The following is a 19,477-nucleotide window of genomic DNA, read 5'->3' as shown; positions in this document are numbered from 1 at the left end:
AATAGACACTTCAGTATTTATTCTCCCTATTACATGGAAAAAATTCAGGATAACTAAAATTAAATGAGAAAAAAATCAAGATTAGAAACGAGATAATTGCAATTCTACTCCAATTAATTAGAGATCCTTTTGTGGAGATTGGCAAGTGCAATTAATAAGATAATCCAAAATTCTGTGTATTAATTAAAAAAATAATTTTTTTGGTAATTAGATTTGTCTCCTTCTCTACATATAGATCCCACATCTATCTTCTTCTCACATAAATTTATTTGTGATTGATTTAAGAGTTTAGAAAAGAGAGAAAAAGATGTGTGGAATAGATGGTTGCCTTGTCAGGTGTTCTTCAGTCCCTTGTGCAACTCCAGAAAATGATACTAAGGACACTTTCACCACTATTAATTTAGATCAGTGAGTATTCTTTTACAATTTTAATTCATTTTTCATTAGAATGTTTCATGTAAGTTATACGCTTATGGTCTTGGTCAATCCTCCTAATTCAATTTTTTTTATATGAAATCGCCAATTTTGATTTATTCAATGTTGAGTGCTTTATTATGTTTCTAGAGATTAGGTCCATTTTCATAAAATTTGTAGAAATATTACAAATTTCTCAATTCTTTGCTGGAATACTAATTTGAAATTTGATTTATGTTGTGTGTTAGTGGTGATCCAACAATGTATGAGTCATATTGGAGAAAAATCGAGAACAAGTGTGACATAACATTCAATGGTGATGACTCATTGAGTTATTTTACTAATGGTAAGAACTTGTGTTGGTTCTTGGAGTCAAAACTAGAGGAACAAATTAAGAGGCTACACAAAGTAGTTGGAAATGCAATTGTGGATGATCATTATATTGTTGTTGGCACTGGACCAAGCCAGCTTATGCAGGCTGCACTTTATGCTCTTTCTCCCACTGATCAACTTGAGCCTATAAGTATAGTTTCATCTACCCTTTTTATTCGTTACACGTTTATACGATATATTTTTTATTTAAATTGTGATGGATGTCCTAGCCTATGCATGATAAAATTAATGGTCAAAAGTTAAAATTTATTAAAAGGCACTATATATTAAGGTTTTAAGACTCAACAAGGCTAATGATTCATTTTGACTTTTGGTATTATTTTAACATGTCTAATGCATGTTGATCATGAATCTCTAATTAACCTATTAAAAGTCAACGAAACAAGGTGTTTAATAATGTTTCACTTATGTTAACATATCACGTTTTTCACTGAGACATGTTCATGCAAAGATTTGCAATACATGTTAAAAATATTAGTTCTTGTTCTTTATTAATTAGTCACATGGTTCTTGGTACATATTAGATCCATTAATTATAACATGAATCATAAATTTTTTCTTATAATTGCAGTAATCAGTAAGCCACACCCTTAAAGACAACGTGAAATATAATTCTTGGAACACATCATGTGACTTAGTTAGTGTACTTTAAAAGCGGCATTTCTTGATTAATTACATAGTAATTGTCATTTTGCAAGCATATTCAGAACATAAGTAACTGATTTTGTGAGCTCAGGACTACACAAATGGGCAGGAGATGCAAGAACTTTTGAGAAAAGTGGAGCTTATATTGAGTTCATTACATCTCCAAATAATCTTGATGGGGTTATTAGAAAGCATGTAGTTAATGGAGATCAAGAAAAATTAATCTATGATTTAGCTTATTATTGGCCACAGTACACTGCTATTACCATACCTGCCAACCATGATGTTATGCTCTTCACTATTTCCAAATGCACTAGCTATGCTAGTTCCAGAATTGGGTAAGTTTTTCAAACATTAATTACAAGCGAGGTCACAATCACAAAATAAAGCATATCAATAATTATTTTTAGCTTCAAAGTTTCAGTGACTAATTCTACAACTCAAACCTATAGAAGTCTACAGATTTCAATTTCTCACTTATTATAATTTTATTTACATGCAATTGGGCACTTGTTAAGGACAAAGAGGTGGCAAGGAAGATGACAAAGTTCATGGAGAGTAGTACAATTGGTGTATCTAAAGAAGCTCAACTTAGAGCTGCTAAGATTCTTGAAGTGGTCTCTGATAGTTGTTTGGATCCCAAAATGAAAAATTTCTTTGTATATAGTCAGTCTCTTACGACTGACAAGTGGCAGAGGTTAAGACAAGTTGTTATGGTCAATGACTTTTTTGTCCTCCAGAAATACCCTCTTCAGTATTGCCTTTTCACAAAAGACTTTTATGAATCACACCCTGATAATAACAAAAATATTACAATGTTATGTCACGTTTAAGATTACAAGCTATGATGTTATCGATATATATTTGAAAACAGTTTTGTTTTCTTTTGAATTTGAAATTCATATTATTTTTTTGAAACAACATTTGCATGGCTAATTTGCAAAGGAGCTGAAGAGGAGGATTGTCAAAAGCTTCTTAAAGAACAAAAGATTCATACAAGGAGTGAAAGAAGATTTGGAAGTGATTTAAGAAATGTTAGGATAAGTATGTTGAGTAGAGATGAAGACTTCAACATCTTTCTGAAGAGGCTTATGGCTATTCGAGGACCTACAAATGGAAATTAACACATATTTATGCATGAAACGTTACTTAGTTAAATTATATAATATCAGTTTTTAGAAAAATATTCTAGGTATAAGTGGGTAATAGTTAGACTTTATAATGTCATTTTCTTTTTGCAGCAGTGGAACTTTGATTTTTAATGTGTTGAAGAGTAGAATATTTTCTTGAATTGATGGGACTTGGTTGATTAATGCCAAAAAGAGTTTCCAAAATAGAAGAGGGCCGATAATAGTACTTTTCGGTCTCATGTTCTTTTGATTTTTATGATGTTAGATTGAGAAATGTCTAATCTTCAATTAATTTAAGTGTGTTGAAGTATGATATATTTGGATTATTTTTAAAATTGTATTATTGTCAATTATAAAGTAAAAATACAAACTCAACACGATATATTGATAATTAAGTAATATAACTAATTAAACATTAAATGTATTTAATCAGATATCATAAGGAAGGATCAAAAGTAAAATCAATTTATTACTAATAATATAGGAGAAAAAAGAAAAAGTAAAACTATGGGTGTGAACAAAATTTTCAAACACTCACCATAGTGGAGGACATTAAATATGCAACAAAATATTGATCATTGAATCACATGGTGTATATATGTACTCCCTCTGTCCCATTTTATATATCACCTTTTTATTTTGCACTTGTATTAAGAAATGATGTAACTTTACCCTTTTACCCTTATTTAATATTTTCTTCAGTCAACTTTATAATAAATGATGAATACATTTTGTGAAAATTACCAAAGTATACATCTTAAGACTTTAATTAACTTAAAATCAATATATTTATATATAATTACATAAATAGTTTTTAAATTACATAGATAACAAAATCATAATTTTTTGTATTTAAATAAATTGTTTTTTTTTCGATGTTCTCTCTCCTTTTCGGTTTCTATCTCTTGGTTTTTGATGACGTGTATTTTTATGTGGAGCATAATTAGGGTATTAAATATTATCTATATAATCTCTCCTAATACAGTCCCATATATAGACGTTTTCTATTTTTCTATGCGATTAATGACTTTTTATTGGGATCTTAATTAGTTGCTTCCTTTTTGAATAAAACCTTTCACGTAACCAATAAAGATGTTGTAGGTTTCTAGGTGTTTCATAGTTTCAAGTACAAACATTTTTTCTAACGCCTTTAACATCAATATTCATCTCATCAGATTCTAACCCTACATGTTCCTCTCTTCATATTGTTTGAAGATCAAATTTCTCCAAATCAGTTGTTCTTTGTACCAAAGTATTAATCATAGTTCTACACTGTTATTAAGTTGTTCTTTGTTGAATATGTGTGCCGTATAGGAACATATCTATGTCGGTTTTCAATTCTGAAAATCTTCGGTTGAGATTTGGAGCATTACTGTGGGAATATGGAAAAATAAAAATTGATACTGAATCTATTAGTGAAGATGAAGCATCTATGCAAGGTGGTTAGTCAAATCGGAGGGTCAAGGAATAAAAAGTGTTACTCGTTAAGACAGAAATTCATGAATGTTTTTATGGAGTTGAATCTCTTTTGTTATTTTGGATAGTACTTGAGTTGTGTATTTGATATGTTTGATGGTTTTGATTTCATTGTTGGATATTGTGTTTATAATGAGATTATCCATTTACTTAATTGTTTTTTTGGTTAAATTTTTATGATAAATTTATAGTGTGAGTTTGGTTTGTAAATGTATGAGTTTGGTATAAATTTGGTATACATTATGTAAATTATTTAGGTGTTGATTAATGAATGAATGTTTTAGGTTTGTATATAATTCAAACAGTTGATTTACTATTTACAACCATTATTATGACATTGAGTTTTATCATTACTGAAAAATTATAGTAAATTCATTGTCTATGATCGATTTGATTTTTAGTCAAAGTTGCAGGTTGGTATACATACCAATGTGTTTACCCAGTTTTGTGCTTTTTTATTTCATATGTAAACCAATTTTTTTTCATTAATAGTGTGTTTATTATGTTTTCAGTTCTAAACAAGATTGTATTCTTAACCTGTTTTTTCCAATGCAAAGTTTTAGGTTTGTATATAATGTAAGCATTTGAAATTATATATACAATCATCATTATGACATTTGGTTGTTATATATTCCATCATTTTTATCAAATTTTGTGCCAGTTTTAATATAAGTAAACCAATTTTTACATTAACAGAGTATTAATTATGGTAGTGTTCAAACTAATATACTAACATTTAATACTTTTCAATGAATTGTTTTAGGTTGGTGTATACTGCAAACATTTGATTTACTATATACAACCATTATTATGATCCTTTATTTTTACCAAAATTTTGTGCCTATTTATCATAATTTCACCTAGAATTTGGCTTATTTTACCATATCAAATCAACAACGGAATATTATCGAATACGTTCAATTTTTATCACTATAATTGGATATGTCACAACACGTAATCCAGAAGAATTCATGATATCTATTATATACAACCATTTATAACAATTATGACTTCAAAAATATGAATAAGATAACAAAAAGTAATCAACTTTGAAATAAGGTTTCATTGAAATTTAAAAACAGTAAATCTAATAAAAGTAATATAGTTCAACTGCATAACTGCAAAGTAAAAATAACAACAAAAATACCATAAAGCTAATTCTCATGAGATGTTTTTGGGCAAGTCTTCTTGTTATGTCCAGCTATACCACATTCACTATAGGTTACTCAATGGATTCCATAGCTCTGTCCACACATGTCTCACACATAAAGGATATTTTGAAAAGAAATCAGAATTGCATCTGTTTTGATCTAAATAAACTTGCACACATATATCGTTACATATCTTCATAGGTGGAGATGGACCACTCACGAAATACTTGAGTTCCAAATGATAAATTGTCGTGTCCACTCCCAATTGTGAAGAAAGAGCAGTAATCAAGCCTTCATAATTGGTGGTTGAATCATACATCACTCTTTCAATATTGTAATCCACGTAATGACCTGTTTAAAATAACAAATTCTTCATTAATTTAAAAAAGAACTTTCAGAATTAATTACTACAATCATCAAGTTGTTTAGCTTTGTTTTTACATTGGTTTTCGATATTATATAAGACAGTTATTGATATACTTTAGTAATTTACCAAAATTTTCACCATTTAAAGAACTAAAAATAAACAGTCAAAGATTACATACCCTTAAACCAATTTTTAAAATTTATGATTTTATTAGGTTACCATCAATAAATGTAGGAATAATTTTTCATATTATTATATACACCAATTCACATAATTAAAATACACTAAAATATGTACCATATTTTTATTTATGAAGATCTAATTATATACCATAGATCGTCAAAATTGTGCTTATTTACACCATCAATTACACCAAATAATTTATTACACCAATCATAATAACATATGTATGTTGATATGTAAGGTAATATAAATTTGCCAAAAAATACACCAAAACATACAACAGGCTATTAGTTTGGTGTTAGTTCTTAGCGACAAATATACCAGCATATGTACCACATCACATATCAAAACAAAATTTTCAATTTGGTATTTTATTAGGATACCACCAATCTGAACCGTTTAATTATTAAATACAATAACTAAATAATTATAATACGGCAAAAAATGTACCATACTTTTATTTTTGAAGTTGTTTTTTATATAATATATTATACCAATAAATACAGAAATACATGTACATGAAATTAACTTGAAATTGGTATGTGATGACATATCAAAAACCAAAAGAAAATATTGATATAATCTGCTAACATACAACACTCATCATACCAATTAAACCACACAATTATTGATTTTATATTAAATCAGTGCTTTTTTCAATTAAACCTAAACTTTAGTTAAAAAAACAAATTTGACACATCAGTCTACAACCAAATCATATGAAGTTGTTGTAATTACACCAAAATTTCGACGCTCCAGAACATCAACCAAATTATATGAATTTAATTACACCAAAATTGACAAACTAAACCAAACGAATAACTACCAAAACGTATAAAATAGATATTTGTGAAAAACCAAATACAACCACGTAATAAAATACCATGTGAACTATTTTTTATACAATTACTTGATGAGTCCCATCGCCCTATGTTAAATTAAAATTGAGAAATTATTAGTATGCATTTTTCGATAGCCGTTCTTATCAGAGAAGGGGAGGGTTTTTTTGGTAGGAAAGTTCTATTTATGGGAGATAATATATAACAAATTTGAATAAATCAGGGAAGGTAAAATAATTAGAGAAATTAATGGGAATCATGATAAGCGTGACTGATTTGGAAAACCTTTTTTTTTATTTAAATTCTACTTTTGAAAAAAAATATTGCTATATAATTGAAAAAAAAAGTATTGCTATGTTGGTGTAAATACAGTTACTAAATTGTATACTTAAAAAATCGGTCCATTTTCAAGATTAATTAACTACTCTATCAAGGGTATAATAGGCAAAATATGGTAATTTATGCATAAATTTTATAAAATGACAAGTATTGTGGTCCAACTATTTATAGAAAGGGATGACATATAAAATGGGACAGAGGGAGAAACTAATTAAACATTGGAAAAACCTTTGTGACCAGAAAATTTGGCCAGAATGGTATTTTATCTATGTTATTTTACCTTTTAAAACACTTTTACCCTTTTAACTTTAATAAATTTTAATTAAAAAATGAAAAAAAGATCAATTTAATTTAAAATAAAAATAATTATAGATTTTTAAAATTTCTGACTAATTCTGGCCAATTTTTTTGGCCATTTAGCATTACCTTTAAACATTTATATGCATGAATCTTTTTAATCATCATGAGACTTAATAGAGTTGAAGTGAATGTTAATATGATCTAATTATTGATAAGACTAATGCATACGTAATACTCCCTCTGTCCCTAATTACTTGTCTATTTTTGAATTGACACACCTATTAAGAAAACAATAATTGACACAGTGCGTTTACCATTTTACCCCTATTAATTATGAAGTGGATGAATTAAAATAAGATTTTCAAGAAATTGTACCTTTTTCAAAGTAATGAATTGAGGGTATAATAGTAAAAAAAATTGTACTTTCTTGATTTGTTAAAATGGATAAGTAATTAGGGACAACTAAAAAAGAAAATGTGGGCAACCTAGTAAATTTCCCCACATCATGATAATGCAGGTTGAGATACATCGTATTTTGCTGGTGCAGAGAAGAAGGATGATAGGGTTCTTGTGCCTCATTTGGGGTCGCTAACTAGCGTATATGACAGGTGAGTTCATGCAGCCTATGTTGTTCGGATTCTTCAAAAATGTCAATGGGTGTGTGTCAGATTCTCCAAAAGTAATTTGTTTTTGGGGAATTCGACACGGATGTGGCATTGAAAGTGAAGAGTTTGTGAAACTTAGGATGCAGCCTGAAATGCTTGTTATTTATCTTCTTTTTGGCATGTTGTTGTTCTTGTTTTTTGTGTACAAAATTTGATGGAATTTAGGCATTCCCAATCTGGACGAATTTATGAACAAGGTTGAACTTTTTGGCTTCTCTGCTTAGTTTCAATTCTATGTTGCTCGGATTCTCTAAAAATGTTGTCACACCTGTCGGATCCTTCAAAAAAAGCACTACTTATAAAGGATCCGACACAAACCTATCTGCCATTTTAAAAATAGTCAGAGCAACGTAGAGTTCCATTTCATTTCAATGTTTTGTGAATGGTTAATTTATTCTTTTCTATTGTGTTTTTAGGCAGGGTATTATACCTTAATTTTCAATCTCCACACTCTTATATTAAGGGTCATGTCCTCAATGAGCAGATGTTGTGTCATTTTCTGCCAAATCACTTCACCTCAATACTTTTTAGAACTACCTCTTCCTCTCCAAGCCCAGTACAACCATCCTCTCACACCTCCTTACGAGGAGATTCACACAACTACTATTCACATGTTTGAACCATCTAATTCCCACTGATCTCATCTTATCCTCCATGGGGGCCACTCCCACCTTGGTTCGAATATTTTCATTCCTAATTTTATCTCTCTTGGTATGCCTACACATTCATCTCAACATCCGCATCTCTCCAACTCTTATCTTCTGGACATGGAGTTTTTAACTAGTCAACACTCTAGCTCAAGCCATCACTTTCAATTTGTTGTTACCTTTCTACTCTGTTTGGTTATGAAAGCATTGTTGTCATCTGTTTGTGTAACGACCCGAGAGCACCCCCTAGTCGTAACATGGCGTACTCGACCTCTCGGAGGTATTATACAAGCCCTTAGCATAGCATGAACATTAAAGCATATGAAAATAGCGGAAAATATAAAACTTTTCTTTACAATCGAAGTCTTCATAAAATAAGAGAGAGTCTATGACACTATGTCTCAAATCATCCATAACATTTAGAATAACAACTCTTTCATAACAACTTAGGGACACGGCCCTAACATAATAATTACTAGGGACACAACCCTTACAAAAGTCTAAAGACATAAAACATAGAGACAGAACGACATAAGAGTACGAGGTAGGTTCATCCTCGAAACTATGAGGACTCTCCAAGTCTTCATTCCCAAGCTCCTTAGAAACCTAACTTCCTAGCATAAGACATCACATCACCAAACCCTATACTTTGTAAAAATGTAGATGAAATATGGGTTAGTACAACACATGTACTAAGTATGGAAGCCATGCATAAAAACCATTATAACATGCTTAAAATGGGACATTTAGTTGAAACCATGCTTTATGCACATTTTAAACATCATCTTGAAAGAGTTGGAGAATCAGAAGTCACAAGCAATTCACATATAGTTCATCAAAGCACACAGGATAATAACATCACCATAAGCATAGTCTCTAAACATAATCTTAATACAATATTACTCATTACAAGACATACTACTCATGCATATTCAATCATTAAGACCATTACATCATAATATAATAACAACACAAGTAACCTTAGGTTCTACTTATGCAATGCATAGGTAGGGTCCATAGTCCTACCTACACTAAGTATTACCTTTGGATCACCATACTCATACTTATAATACATTAGTCTTATTCATTGGTCATATACATAGTAAAGGTGACATTCACAAACATTAGTTCATATCAAGAAAAGTCAATCATTAACATAATACAATTAAAGCATGCATTATTCATAATAATCATAATAAGATAGAACAACACCATTAAGGCATAGTTCATACAACATGTTCATATCATACATCTTAGTCATAATTCAAATAGTCCATATCATAGGTAAACCATCTTCATAATGATCATACACAACATAGCCTGAACATACATAAGTCATAATCATCAAAATCATAAGAGAAACACTACTATAACCATCCGTTAGGATCCCACAAGTGTAATGTGCAAGAGAAGTCCCATACCCTCTCTTACACTATGCAGAAACCCTTAAGAAAGCCCTAGTAAGAGTTCACACCTTCCATACCTTCATTTACTTTTACATTAGGGAAATATTGTAATAACCGACATAGACCATGAGAGCTACATGGAATCCGGTGTTCTACTCCCACACCGAAAAGAGAGGGTTAACACTTGCCTAAGGTGTAACCATTCGTACATAGCTATCTAGGTGGATCCACTAAGCTAGAGTCCTATGTGGGAACATAGTTAAGGGTCAAGGAGATTGCTTCTAGAAACCCTAACTTACTAAATGTGGGGGTTTCCATCTCATGAGACAACACATACCGTGGGTAATCCGGACTTGCTAAATGTGAGAAAACCCATGTGGGGAGCCGGACTTACTAAACGTGAGACCCCCATCTCATTTACATGCCCTTTCGGTGCTAAGCATCTAATTCCCTCTAGTAATCATCTTTAGTCATCACATAAGTTCACATTAGCATTTACTAGACTGTTATGTAGACATCTTACCATAATAGCTCATATGTGTTCATAAGTGAGTAACAATCCTTTCACCTTAGAAACACTTAGCAAGTGAGTAAACCTTTCACTTTACATTACATTATAATCATGAGAACTACCTTTCAATCATATAACAATCATACCATAACATACATACATGCTTCTTAGCTAATTCAAGTGTAGAGGGTTAAGGATGAGGAAACTAGGTCATCAACACCATAACAACACATTAGGTATAACATCATTACAATCTAAGTAATTCACCTTTCATCAAGAACCTTCATCATGTGAGAATGACCTTTCACATCATCATACCATGCATAACATAGACTAGTTTAGAGTACAATTGAGGAAACCTTTCAAGAGACTCTCATTAATTACATTAGTCAATAGCTTCATTCATTCATGTGTGTGTACATGTGTGAGAAAGCCTTTCATATAAAACACCTTTACTCATAGCATATTCATATTGTGTTAACAAGAATTACCTTCAATTCAACATAACAACAATAATACCAACATCTCACAACATTCATACTTGCCTTGCATCTCATCATAACATGCTCAATTACCAACTAGGATTAGAGGGAAGAGGGAACCATCATCCAACTTCATCATACATGAATTAAGCAAGTATATTCAACAATACATAAAGAATCACATTGATATCATCTCCTCATAGCCTTGAAGGCCCCATTCAAGACTCAACCCTAATTCCATAGTAATCATACATAATTTAGGGTAATATCATCATACAAACATGAATTACAAAACATTATATTCAATTCATAGCCTTCAATTAATATCTAACACAAACTAGGGTTAGAATTGGAGGAAGAAGGCGAAACATGGGTCTCATGAGGGGATTCTTCAAAAATCACCAACACTACATGAATGCATCCATAATTGTTCATATATCATCAATCAAAATTAGTTTATAACAACAATTCAACATTTAGAAAGAAGACCCACATTTTTGGATTGAAATCTACAATTTGGGGGATTTTGAAGACCATCTTTGGAAGGACCTCTTGGGGAAAGAGATCCCAAGAGTGAAGAGCAACCATACCTTAGTTAAACCCTATGAATTTCGTGTGAAACCTCCCATCTACAAGCCCTTACTAAGCTCCTTCCAAGTACTTCAATGGAGTCTTGAGTTGAGAGAGAGAATTTTGGGAGGGAAAAGAGTTGGGTTATGTTTTGGGGTCTTGACTTGTGGTGAATTAATGGATTAGTTTAGGGTCCTATAAGCTTATATAGTCCATTAATTAACCACCTAACCGACCTCCCTTAACCCCTACTTAATAACTAATTAAAACATTAACCCCCTTCTTAACTAAAAACTTCATAAAATTGGCAGCATCTACGCCCTCCACCTACGGACCGTAGGTGGAGTCACGGACTGTCGTTTGGCCTTCGTAGTTGAGACAGTGCTTCACTATTTCGGGAATAACTTTTTACTCCAAGATCGGAATAGGGCAAACTCGGTGGCGTTGGAAAGAGGACTAATAGACCTTTCATTGGGTAGCTAATGGTCCACCTAATTCATTTTGAGATATGAGATATGACCATCTAAAGTTGACTCTCGCTCCTAACTTAAAACTAAAAACTCTTTTTAGGGGACTGTTTTGAGGGTCTTGGTTCTAAATGATTTCATGACTTAGCTTAAGGTCTTGCTAGCTTATAAAGGTGAGTAATAAACTAGTTAAATAACCCCTTAAGCCCTTAGTCAATTAACTAACTTAATTCCTAATCACCAACTTAAGACTAGAAGGCTGGAAATTGGAAGCACCTACGGCCACCCACCTACGGACTGTAAGTGGAGTTACGGCCCGTGCTGTGCTCTTGTCATTTGGTTCAGAGAGGGGTATTAGGGAGTTCTTGGTGGGGAGACTAAGTCTCAACCCACGAGACCTACCTACGGGGCGTAGGTCAAGTGACGGCCCATCACTGCCCTTCGTAGGTTAAGCTATTTTTTGACAGCTTTTGGCCAAAGGTTGGGTCCTCCTCAAGGACCCCTTGGGTGGTCCTTGGGGGGTCGTACCCGGTCGTTTGGACCCTAAACATGTCCATCTATGAATAAGAGTCACTCCTATGGGTTGTAGACCTCAAACAACACACCAAACACCACGACAAGACAGTAGCACCAAAGACTAGTTTACGGACGTCATGGTCATTTCTTGACGTTTGACCTCTAAAGTCATCAAACTAACTTCACTAGCCATTTTTCATCATTTAAACATGTTTCCAACCATAAAATAACATGTGAGGCTCTAGGTCAACCTAATAGATTCAGTCAAGCCTTAGCTAGGTCTTACTAGTTTCGTACGGGGCGTTACAATATCCCCTCCTTGGGAACATTCGTCCCCGAATGACACTTAAACATCTTAAGGAATCAAAACTCAAACTAGCAGCCCAACAATCATGTAATCATCAAAGTGATGTACAACTCAAAAATACACCACACACAACGAGCATCATTCAAAGGAGGAACTTAAACTCCAATTTTAACATAGTCAATGCATATATAAGGAAATAGGAACTACATCTATCTATCTATATGCATGACATTATCATGTTTAGTTATGTTAAAGGAGGAACTACCTTCTCCTATTCATAACACACCAACATCAACATTTCTCATGTTCATAAGAGGAACTACCTTCTCCTAGTCATTACATGGTCCATACATCATTAAGCACATATGCAAGTTTCCATGTTCAATAGCACTCTTTCAATGAGGAACTTCTCAACTCCTTACTAAGACATGCTCATATCTTATTTTCATAAAGTACAATAGATCACTTATAACCAATGCACTAACCTCATTAATTCACATAAATATGGGAGGAACTACCTCCTCCACTCTTTAGGCAAGTTTCCACCACATAAGGATCTAACATTCCATTTCATAAGAACACATTCAAGAATGTTCATTTAATTCACATCATGAAGTCAAGTATGTCATATTACACACAATGCATAACTTAGGAGAAAAATCCCCATTTAAAACACACATCGTGCAACATGAGAAAATATGACTACCTCTATGAACTCAATATGCATGCAACTTACACACATTCCATTTCATTGGAGGAATTTCCTTCTCCAACTCAAATCATGCTTATCATATCATCTTAGGCCAACTATGCCATTACTTCTCAAAAGCACATTTAAACCATTCACCTCATGAATCACATAGGTTTCTTACTCTAATTGCCTATCAACATAAGGAACATGAGACATGAAAACTCATTTTACCTTAAAACATGACTTCACAAGAACACATTTATCATAAGGAAATCATGAGAACACCTAAGTCACACATGACTCCTAAAACATAGCATATGCTCATCTAGGAACTCTTGGTCTCAAGCTAGAATAAGAATGGAAGAAAGAGATAAAGATGTTGGGATTTCAACAAGTCATGATTTCTAAGCACACCATCCCCTCCTTAGGAGGAAGCCCTCACTACCACCCTCATGAAAACTTCTTTCAAGCACTCCTAAAGACATAACAAAACTCACATTTTGCCCTCTTTGCAAAAGTCTATGGTCCTCATCATCTAGAAATACAACCCTTATATGACACAATAAGTACCAAATCTAAAATAGGAAGAAATTGCACTCAAATGTCATCTTACTCAAAAGGTGAAAACTAATACATACTCAAGAGTCCCATGTTCTTCTAACTATCTGAGCCCTATCATCAATAAAACACACCAAGTATGCAACCCATCAATACTAAGAGTTACATCAAGGTCTAACTTGCCAAGTTCCACCAAGTCAACAAGAGTATTTCTAGGGAACAAGGTAAAGGGATATCTTCCATAAACCCTTCTTACTAACCTTTAAACCATTAACCGAGGTAAAATTTGTAAAAGGCTCTATTAATTCATCCAGAGAACTCTAAGCCTCATAGCCTCATAAGGCATCATACAAGATAAGGTAATACCAGAACTCAACATAACACTTACTCTCACATGAANTAAACCATTAACCGAGGTAAAATCTGTAAAAGGCTCTATTAATTCATCCAGAGAACTCTAAGCCTCATAGCCTCATAAGGCATCATACAAGATTAGGTAATACCGGAACTCAACATAGCACTTACTCTCACATGAACTTACCAATCATACCGGTACCTTCATCCAAAAAGTATTCCAAGTCAACCCTAGGAGAATCCCTTTCTAAGGCCTTCACTAGGATATCACTCAAGGTCTCATATAAGTCTACCACTCCGGCTCTAAGTTGTTTAAACACATAAAACCACATAACGTGAGAATCCACGCAAACCTATTTCATAAACATCAAGGGTACTTAAATGACTTTACCATCTAAGCACATTATCCCTCACTTGGGGTAAACCTAAACAAACTCTTTACAACATTCCTTCTTTCAATTCTATGGTCGGAGCATGTCAAAACTAAACCTTCACACTCACAACACAAGATGAATCTAAGCCACAGAGTATTACACGTTTAACCTCCCTCAAGGAGTCTACTCATTCAACAACCCTAGGCACCACCTAAGCACTTCTATTCATCAAAATCCAACATATTCTAAACTCATTAGGGCTAAGTTGGGTTATACCAATAACCACATATGGCCATAACTAAACCCATGAATACTAAAAACAACACAAAAGTTCACCATATCCTAGTTATCAAGTCTCAAAAGACAAGTATTATTGGAATTAGTCCTACATTTTTCATCACCTTAGATATCTCATCTATGGACTCTAGAGGATCTTCCTCTACCTTTGACCCATATAAATTTCGGAATTCAATAAAACATATAACACATACCGGAACCCTTAAGATCCACTACCACTCACTCTTTGAGACTTAGGGGTAGCCATCCTTCCTTGGTTAAACCTTAGAGGAACTTAGAAGAGTTTTGACCAAGAAACCTTTCTCTTTCACTAAAGTTGGATCAAGACAACTCTAGACTATTTCAACCCTCATCATCACTTTTGGTGGGGTCTACCAACCAACTATGCCTAGGTATTATCTAAGTATCTTACTCAAATGACCATGCTTAAGATCAATCTTAGAAGACAACTAACCCTTTGAAGTTGGTCAACACCTACACTCTTCTTTCTTACCTCAACTAGGTGGTACATGCAACCTCAAAGTCAACTTTAAAACACAACATAAACCAAACATGACCTCACAATTACCTTACTAGGTAGGCACACTATATCCCCCCTTGGAAGTAAGCCCACACAAGTTCTTTTAACCAACACAAATGCAATTATGAAGCATTAATCATACTAAATACAACTTCACAATCTATTACATCAAAGTTCACAAGTCACATAGCCATAATTGGCATCACAACCACTCGTTCCTTCTAGCAAGAACCCTTCAAGTGGTCCTACTTTAAACACCATAAGACAAGGAATACGAGAGAGAGCTTATAGATCTATGGCACGACTTAGAGAATGAAGAAGTGAAGTTTCCTAACGCCCTATAGCCTCTCGCTCATAGATGTGTCGCGACTTACACCGATGNCTTTAAACACCATAAGACAAGGAATACGAGAGAGAGCTTATAGATCTATGGCACGACTTAGAGAATAAAGAAGTGAAGTTTCCTAACGCCCTATTGCCTCTCGCTCATAGATGTGTCGCGACTCACACCGATGAACNCCTATTGCCTCTCGCTCATAGATGTGTCGCGACTTACACCGATGAACAAGACTCTACTAGACGTGGTTTGAGACATCCTAAGACCATTTTAAAACCTTATGCTCTGATACCAAGTTTGTAACGACCCGAGAGCACCCCTAGTCGTAACATGGCGTACTCGACCTCTCGGAGGTCTTATACAAGCCCTTAGCACAGCATGAACATTAAAGCATATGAAAATAGCGGAAAATTTGAAACTTTTCTTTACAATCGAAGTCTTCATAAAATAAGAGAGAGTCTATGACACTATGTCTCAAATCATCTATAATATTTAAAATAACAACTCTTTCATAACAACTTAGGGACACGACCCTAACATAATAATTAATAGGGACACAACCCTTACACAGGTCTAAAGACATAAAACATAGAGACATAATGACATAAGAGTACGAGGTAGGTTCATCCTCGAAACTATGAGGACTCCCCAAGTCTTCATTCCCAAGCTCCTTAGAAACCTAACTTCCAAGCATAAGACATCACATCACCAAACCCTACACTTTGTAAAAATGTAAATGAAATATGGGTTAGTACAACACACGTACTAAATATGGAAGCCATGCATAAAAACCATTATAACATGCTTAAAATGGGACATTTAGTTGAAACCATGCTTTATGCACATTTTTAACATCATCTTGAAAGAGTTGGAGAATCAGAAGTCACAAGCAATTCACATATAGTTCATCAAAGCACAAAGGATAATAACATCACCATAAGCATAGTCTCTAAACATAATCTTAATACATTATTACTCATTACAAGACATACTACTCATGCATATGCAATCATTAAGACCATTACATCATAATATAATAACAACACAAGTAACCCTAGGTTCTACTTATGCAATGCATAGGTAGGGTCCATAGTCCTACCTACACTAAGTATTACCTTTCACTACAACAAATTCGATTATCAGGGACGAATAATTTCGTCATTTATAAATCAAATTTCGTCACTTAAAATCTTGTGTGACGAAAAAAATTTCGTCAATCAGTCGTCACTAAACGTGCGTCGCTAAAAGTATACAAAGACGATTTAGTGCTTCGTCACTAAAAGTATTATATTAACTACAAAAAGAAAAATCCTCTCCAAATGCATTAATATTTGTGACGAATTTATTTGTCATAAAAAGTATAATTTTTTTTGTAGTTAATAGTATGTTTTGTCACTAAAAATGTTATTACTATCGACAAAATTATGTCGTCACAAATTATTTAGTTCAATTAGTGACGACATTAATTGTCTCTAAAGTTATATGTATTTCGTAGTTGAACAAATGTAGTTTCGTCACTAATGACTACTTTTTATATACAAAAAAATATTTTGTCCTTAAATGTATAAATTAGGGAAAAATTTATTGTTATAAAAAAACTTAATAATTTTGTGGTTAAATCTATCATTTTGTCACTAAAAGTATTATTTTTACTGACAATATATATTGTCATTATAAATTATCACGATTAGTGACAATTACAATTGTCACAACATAAAAAAGTATTCAATAAAAAAGAGGTACTGGGACAATGCATTTTTTGTCACTAAATTTAGTCAACTTGTAATGAACTAATATATTTTGTGACGAAAATATTTGTCTTGAAAAGTTTAATATAGTCGTTGCTAAAAATTTCTTTTGATGATAAAATATTTTGTCACTAATTACAAATAAATAATGACATTTAATTATTTTGTATTGGTATTATTTATTAAATTAGAGTTGCATAAATTAAAAATTAAACAATAAAACATGCTAGATAATAATCAAATTCAGCCATGATCATGTAATTAAAAACAACGAAAATTCTATTGAGATAATATCTCATTATAAACTCCTTAAATAAAAGTAACATATGTCCAATAACAAGAAAATCTAACTGAAATATACTAAATATTACTCCTAAACTTAGACAAATAATTAAAAGTTCCTTCCAAAGTAGAAATAATGTGGTGACACATAGCTTGCAATCGATTTTGATTCAGTTCTCCCCTTTTATACCTGTGAAAAAAGAAAATAAAACAAAATTAAGATTTAATTTAAAGTATTTATGCCAAGTTTAAAAGTAAAATATACAACACAATTTGTCTTTCATATGTTGTAATGCGCAATTTTATAAGATTATTGGATAGATGGTCCCTGGTATTACAATTCAATTTCTTCCATCTGGGAAGAGTTCTATTCAGTTTCATTTTCAGATACGACAACTACTTTTCTGCTAGGACCAATATGATTGATTGTAAACTATAATAAGTAATAATAATAATAGGATTTATGCTAGTGGGGTGGGGGTTGATGTTTACTTTTGATTCATTAGTTTATCCAAATGGACTTCATTTTGTTTTAGTTAACAATTAGTACAAGTAAGGCTTTGCCCTCATGGTTTATCCTTCTTACCAAGCACAGTAGTTCTATTATGATATAAGCATTCAAATTTTTTTGCACTTCTTTGTACCAAGTTACTCAGCCCTATATATGTTCCTGCAAAGCATTTGCTTCAATAAAATTTCCTATTTTAGTCTAAGACTAAGACCCAACCTCTTTAGAAACTATATGAAGTATTTAAGCTACTAAACTCATTAGTTAATCTCTTGCTTAGTTAAGTTACTAAGTAAATCTGCTTATAACTACTTGTAATTCAACAGTAAGAAGAATCACCTTCTATCATGCATAACCAGAAAGCTTCTGTAGATAGCAGCTAGTACTGGAGGAAGATTCACAACATGAAAGAAAAAATGGGACGTTGGCATATGCAAAATAGGTACAGGTTGACTAAGGAAGGTGCTGAAATGACCCAAAAGGTTCTTAAAAATGTGCTTCGGAAGTTACCGGAAACTTGTTTAGCTATATCAAAAAAAAATCCATTTCGTTTTTCAAAAATCCGACTTCATATTCTTGTTTAGGGGGTCAAATTGAGTGGGAGATGGGTCTAACCCAAATTTTAGAGCAACCGTATCAAAATCCGAAATTTCCAAGTGAAGCCTTTTTCGAGGTTCTACTTTGGAGGGTCATATCTCCTAGCACACAAATAATTGGGTGGTCCATAACATATCCATGGAAAGCCCTTTGAGTTATCTACTTAACGCACTTCGTTTCACCTCATTCGGAGTTTGGACGAAGAAGTTATGCCTATTTTTGTAAAATCTGTCCGGCAGGAAATGCAATTTCCAGTGAGCGTTTTTACTGTTCACCCGCCTCATTTTTTTTCTAAGTGTTGGACCATTTTTCCAAAGGGCATATGTTATTTCCTATATACCATTAGTTCAATTCCCATCTCTAAAACATTTCCTAAAACACCTCTCCCATACTTAGACACATT

General features: G+C 32.8%; 1 protein-coding gene and 1 pseudogene across 1 annotated transcript in view; one reads left to right on the top strand and one right to left on the bottom strand.

The window, feature by feature from the left end:
* The first annotated feature begins 307 nt into the window (after positions 1 to 307).
* Positions 308 to 2,576, top strand: LOC125868632 (L-tryptophan--pyruvate aminotransferase 1-like; annotated as a pseudogene).
* A 15,364-nt stretch (positions 2,577 to 17,940) lies between these two features.
* The window catches only part of LOC125868200 (uncharacterized), a 3,404-nt gene continuing 1,867 nt past the window's right edge, over positions 17,941 to 19,477 (bottom strand). The window contains exon 3 of the mRNA XM_049548827.1: positions 17,941 to 18,159. The gene's annotated coding sequence lies outside the window, so the exon portion shown is untranslated. The remainder of the gene's footprint in view (positions 18,160 to 19,477) is intronic.

Source organism: Solanum stenotomum, chromosome 6 (genome assembly GCF_019186545.1).
Source record: "Solanum stenotomum isolate F172 chromosome 6, ASM1918654v1, whole genome shotgun sequence".
NCBI lineage: Eukaryota > Viridiplantae > Streptophyta > Magnoliopsida > Solanales > Solanaceae > Solanum > Solanum stenotomum.
Note: the sequence above shows the minus strand (reverse complement) of the source record. Positions and strands in the feature narration are given on the sequence as shown.